Below are 6491 nucleotides of genomic sequence, written 5' to 3'. Positions count from 1 at the left end.
CTCCCACTGATCACAGGAGCACAAACTCTGAAAGAAGGTGGCTGCTACTGACCATCCAGTATTTATGAAGGTAGACTGATGCAATGTCCACAGCTGTGGGCAAATGGCCTGATTCTCATTAGTATCATTATTTATCTTATTTAAACAGGTGATATCATGTTTATGGAGCTGGTCAGTGGCTGGACACTCAATGTGTTATGTAAAAGTTTTGTTTTTATGGAAAGGGACAAGCTAGAAATACCAGGGTCAAATGACATTAATATCAGTAATGATATCATAAAATCCTCATTTTGTTATTCTTTACGTGAAATCAACCAACAACTTTTCACTTGGTTAAATGGGTTATTGGTCAGTTGGGAGGACTTCTCTCCATTTTTTTCTTTTCTCTATTTTGTTAAATTTTTGTTTAATTCGTAATTCGTTCAAAACAGACACAGTAAAGTGACTGGTCAGTCCGTCACCTTGTCATCAGGGTCCTCCATATGAATTATTGAGGGTTGTGTGAGACAGAGCCTGTAATACACACTGTAATACTCAGTGTTAATGACCTTTTTTAGAATTAATACATATTTTGTAGTTTCTGATAATAAAGGACAGGAAGTCATTAGGTATGAATGCAATTTAATGGACACCTTTATATTGCAAAATCAGCCTTGTGATTGAATAATACACATTACTTTTCATTGTAGTGAAATCAACAGTCAAATGTTGATGAATCATTGACATGGTTTGTTTAAGGCCTTTCTTGAAGGTGTCAAAGTAGCCGACTTAAAATCACAGACGATACAGCAGGAAACCACTGAAGCTGTTCCGGTAGAGATTAGAATCATAAACAACACAGCCTGGGTGCAAAGTCATATGGACCACACTTCCCTTTTCCATCTGGAGAATCAATGCATTTGCATATGAAGATTGAGTTTTACTGTACTCATGATTATGCAGGACCAACTGATTATTATGGTATAAGTTGACTCCCACGCATCCTCCATTTGGGTATCCGTAGGCAGTATGTCTTAAGTAGTAGACTCCTTTAACTGGAGCAGTGAAGATACCTGGAACCATCAAGAACCAGAGATCTCATCATCACTGTCCAATACTCAACATTGTCAGTTTATGTTATGAAGCATGTGGTGATGTATACACTACCTGTATGTGGGTTATAAGCCCCACCAACATTGGTGAGTACTCTTCCAAAGACAAGAGTTTTTTCAGAATTGTATGGTCCAATCTGCCCTACACCGTTGAAGCCAGCAGTGAATGCGTACTTCACATTTTCTGTAAATATAACATGGAAACAAGATTCCCTTTTAAAAGACTGAAACAACAAGTGTCATGTCCACAATTCATAATTGATTAATGCATTTTTTGTTTAAGCAGGGTTGTCTGTAGTTAAAATATGTATTAGGGTGTTGTCTTCACTCATTTGACTCCATGTGTACTTCAGTTTTTTTAATCAATATTCCTGCAGATTTGTAGCCTGACAAGCCAGACTATATCATTAAAATGTCTAGTCTGGCAACGACCGGTAGACCTCGGCTCAATGCAGGGGGCGGGATGAAGGCTGTCTTTCAAACTGCCTCTGCACCAATAGGGTAGCGCTACGACTAATCGGAGCAAAGAGCAGGATGACGTTAGCCTGACAAGCCAATTAAAATGTATGTCGTCATCGCGTTAAGCCCGCCCAACGACTCTCTAAACAGATAGAGCGCTGTGATTGGTGAACACAAACGGTGTTCGAGACTCAAAAAGTTCCTATGGCTTCTAGACCCACCTACGGAGCAAATATATTTGCTGCCGCTAGGGTGCGTCTAGATTTCTAGGCTAGTAGATTTGTAGAAACGTACCGTTTTGTCCCCATTACTTTAATTCCTTCTAAACACTTGTTACTTTAGAAACCAGTTCTATCACTTGGACTAGAAAAGCATGAAAACCAATAGTTTAATGAACTAGAAAATTTCCTCTCGGGAAATTTTGAAAGGCCCACGGGGCTACTGCCGGTTTTGCCATCTCTGTCAACATGGAAATCAAACCCACGATCTTAAGGTCAAGACAGAGCTGATCAGACAGACACATGATCATCTTTCTATAAGCACTGATATGGAGGAGCTGTAACCACATTAGGTTACCTGTGTGTGTGTGTGTGTGTGTGTGTGTGTGTGTGTGTGTGTGTGTGTGTGTGTGTGTGTGTGTGTGTGTGTGTGTGTGTGTGTGTGTGTGTGTGTGTGTGTGTGTAACTGTAATCACATGAAGCTGGTTCTAGAGTCTCTGTGTGTGTGTGTGACTATGAGCTGCATCCTGTGTCAGTCTGATTTAGCTGTGTCTCTGTTTATAAACATTTAAACGAGCGCCAGGTGGATTGTTTATGAAGTTAACGAGCTCTGGCCTGAGGATCAAAGAGGTTACCACGGCGATAGGGGCCCCCGCAGGCTGAGACAGACAGAAACGTGGAGAAAAAGAGCCATTTTCTGCCTCTGCACCGGTCTCACATTTAGGCTTAGGGTGAGAAAACGGTAACTCCTATCAGAACAAAACACAGATCACATTGCTCTAAGGACTTACTGAAAATTTTTGGTACGATTTGGTGTTTCTACAGTAAATATTTTGGAGAGGATGGCAGTTTTAAAACATCAGGCCGTTCTGCTTCTCTCAGAAAATATTTGTATTGGACTCAATGAGGAGCAGAGACAGACGTGGCCGCACTAAGAGGCTCCGAGTTTAAATTCTGTAACTCTCTGATATTTTGAGCAGATGATGAGTGACAGAACAAGTTTGTCTACAAATTCTGAAAAAATGATGTGTGTGGAGTGTAAATTGTGGCCGTTTGGAGTTTGGAAAGAGAACAAATCTGGAGTTTTTCTGGCATCTCTCCCACTCTAACCGATGATGTCACGCACTCTGACACGAACATTCCATGCAATACACACCCATTATAATCTCATAATTTCTCCAAAAATGATCATGGTCATTGATCAGGGATTGATCAAAAACTATATGACCTATCAAAACGTGGAGTAATACGACAATACACAAGACTTGTGTCTACTGTTTAAAGTTTAAATGAAGTCTCTAGGTGAAAGTATGCCTGAGCAGTAGACGTTTGTTAAACTCCAATGATTGGTCTTTTTCGCTCTTTTTTTTCCCGCCCGTCCCATTGACTTACATGCAAAATTTTGAGCAGTTTTTCGCGACTTACGTCTTCGCCCGGGCACTGGTCCCTGCAGCTATTTCATAGCTGTTGGGACCAGTGCCTGGTGCGATTGCCCGTGGCCCTAATTACTCTGCTAAGATCTTTCCTACTAATAATGGGATTTTTATGACTTACCATTCATCAGTTCCTCCACTTTTGTCTTCTGGAGCTCCAGTTCAGTTTTCGTTGCTTCCAGCTCTGCTGTAGTTGCTGTCACCTTGTTTTCAGTTGTTGTCAGTCTGAAGCTGATCTCTGAAATATCATAGAGGCTGAGGATGAAGATTAATGCAGTTTGTTCTTATAGAAACATCCAGTTTTTCCCATAACTTGTCACTTCCTTCCAAACCAGTTCTATCACTTGGACTAGAAAATCATGAAAACCAATAGTTTAATGAAATACTCTGTTAAGATTTTTAAAGGGATTTTTATTACTTACCATCAGTTCTTACAATCAGTTCCTCCACTTTTGTCTTCTGGAGCTCCAGTTCAGTTTTCGTTGCTTCCAGATCTGCTGTAGTTGCTGTCACCTTGTTACTGATCTCTGAAATATCATAGACGATGAAATTCTTTGAAATAGCGCACTCTTCATTATAATACTTTTCTGGCTGGTTATTGTTTGTTGATTTGACTACAATCCAACAGTCCTCTGTTGAAGGACTTGTTTTTCTTGTGATTTAGCCTAATTAATTATACTTCTTTGATTTTTAATGGGATTTTTATGACTTACCATTCATCAGTTCCTCCACTTTTGTCTTCTGCAGCTCCAGTTCAGTTTTCGTTGCTTTCAGCTCTGCTGTAGTTGCTGTCACCTTGTTACTGATCTCTGAAATATCATAGAGGATGAAGTACTTTGAAATAACACTGTTGAAAGTATTTCACAACTTCTTCTTCATTATAATACTTTTCAGGCTGGTTATTGTGTGTTCCTGTTGATTTGACTACAACCCAACAGTCCTCTGTTGCAGGACTCAGTGTTCTTCTTGTGAATTAAAATAGTTACAATTTTTGACAATTTCTGGAATCTAAACAACAAAGTGCCTAATAAAACTTTTGCACAGTACTGTACCTGATTTCTCCTTCTCAAGAACGGCCACTTTATCTTTCTGGGTTTGAAGTTCAGCCTTGGTAAACTTCAGTTCCACCTTCTGCTCCACCACCATGTCTCTCAGAGCTCTGAGCTCAGCCCAGATATCAGCGCTAACATTGTCAGCTCCTCCACTTTCTGCCTGAGCCCATGTCCCAGACAGACAGAGGAGCAACACCACCAGCACAGGACCCCCCATTGGAAAACCTCTAGAAACCCCTGCTAGGAAAATCAACTCAACAAGATTTAGTGTGGATGTAGCTACTCCCACTGATCACAGGAGCACAAACACTGAAAGAAGGTGGCTGCTGCTACTGACCATCCAGTATTTATGAAGGTAGACTGATGCAATGTCCACAGCTGTGGGCAAATGGCCTGATTCTCATTAGTATCATTATTTATCTTATTTAAACAGGTGATATCATGTTTATGGAGCTGGTCAGTGGCTCGACACTCAACTTGTGTTATGTAAAAGTTTTGTTTTTAAAGAAAGGCAAGGCATCTTTATTTATATAGTGCATTTCATACCAAGGCAACTCAATGTGCTTTACATAAAGACAAAACATTTAAAAAAAGAATCATAAAACAGAATAAAAACAAACAAAACACTAAAAACAGAGTTAAAAGCAAGACCAAATAAAAGTAAAATAGATAAAGTTTTAAGTTCTCAGCTACACACTAAAAAGTGTTGGGTTATTTCTGTAATCCAATTTCTGGGTTATTGGTGTTGGGTTAAATTGTTGGGTTATTTTTCCAGGGTGTAACCCATTTTCTGGGTTATAGGGCTATGAATTTAACCCAATTCCTGGGTTGTTCAAGTAATTGGGTTACTTTTCAGTGAGTAACCCATTTTTTGGGTTAAGGGTTGGGTTATTCTGTGACGTAACCGGCCGGTTCATTTGAAAAATGCTGTCTCCACCCACCACCACAGCTACCTGTGGAGATCGGTTATTTACTATTTTTTTATGTGACGCCGGAGCGCTATCACAACCGGAAAGCTGCTCTGTTGGAGACAAACCCTCACGCTCCATCATATTGCCCCCAGCCAAAGAGACATGGGTTAATTTTATTTGCCCCAGCTTCAGTCGGCAAAGTCTGACTGCTTCAGCTACAAGGGTCCTGCACCGCTGGACTGGACTTTCTCAGGCTGGATCGATACCAACTGTCCGTGGCAAAGCTACAGATAAACTGTAAGTATTAAAATGAGTATATTTGTGTTACTTTGGCCTTTAGCGCATGAGCTAGGCTAACGCTAACAGTGGATGTGTGAGGATGAGCTACATGCTGCTGCCGCATGTTAATGCAAAAAAAGAGAAAAGAGTTAACAACGCTAGTAGTTTATCATAGCAGCAGTCATGGATAAGTTTGGAGTCAATTAACGTTAGATGTGGAGATATCCTTCTTCTAAAATAGCCTGTGTTTGATACTAAATGCGAACAGGGTTCACAACTGATATTCACTCACAGAATAAGCCACTGACCCCACGGGGGCTCACCTGCCGTGGTGTTGTTGTTGCACTCAGGTTAGCATGTTGTGCTAAAAGAAAACCTGTTTTATGTTCAGCTTTTGTTTGGCAAACAGGCAGTTTTTTGTGTGTATGTCTGGATGTTACTACCTCTGTATTACCAACTACTGTAGCATGAGAGACCAGACCAGAGAGTAAACTATGTGTACTGTAGCCTAATGTTATACTGTTTTGTGTTTTCTAATCAGAGTAAAGTATGTGGAAGCTAGCACATGGAGAGAGACAGTCTGAAGAGGAGCCTTGCTCTCTTGGAGGAGCGGCCTCCAGAAGTTCCCAACGGAGGCCAACATCACACATTACTGTAAAAGGTATTTGTTACTCTGTTTATGGAGAAGTGGGAAAATACACCAGGCTAAAAATGTCCTTGGTCCGATATCCATGAAGTAGAGCATGAGTTATGGCAATTTTGTTTTCAACCACTGTCTATTTGAACATACAATTTTGTACCATCCCTTGTACACCTTTTTAACACTACAAAATAATTTCACCTTCTCCACAGCATGGTGCAGCTGGAGAATGCAAGGCAGCCAACTTTGCAGGAATGTGGCATGGCCAGCAAACTGATTTGTCTTCAGCATTATCAACACTAAGCAGTGAGTACATTTGTAAATTGAATCATTAAATAGATAAAATGGAGTTATGACTGATAAAAATCTTCCTCATTGTTCTTTGTCTGCTTATACAGAGGATCATGC

The sequence above is a fragment of the Trachurus japonicus genome, chromosome 18 (genome assembly GCF_045865225.1).
Source record: "Trachurus japonicus isolate A0001 chromosome 18, Traja_1.0".
Classification (NCBI taxonomy): domain Eukaryota; kingdom Metazoa; phylum Chordata; class Actinopteri; order Carangiformes; family Carangidae; genus Trachurus; species Trachurus japonicus.
Note: the sequence above shows the minus strand (reverse complement) of the source record.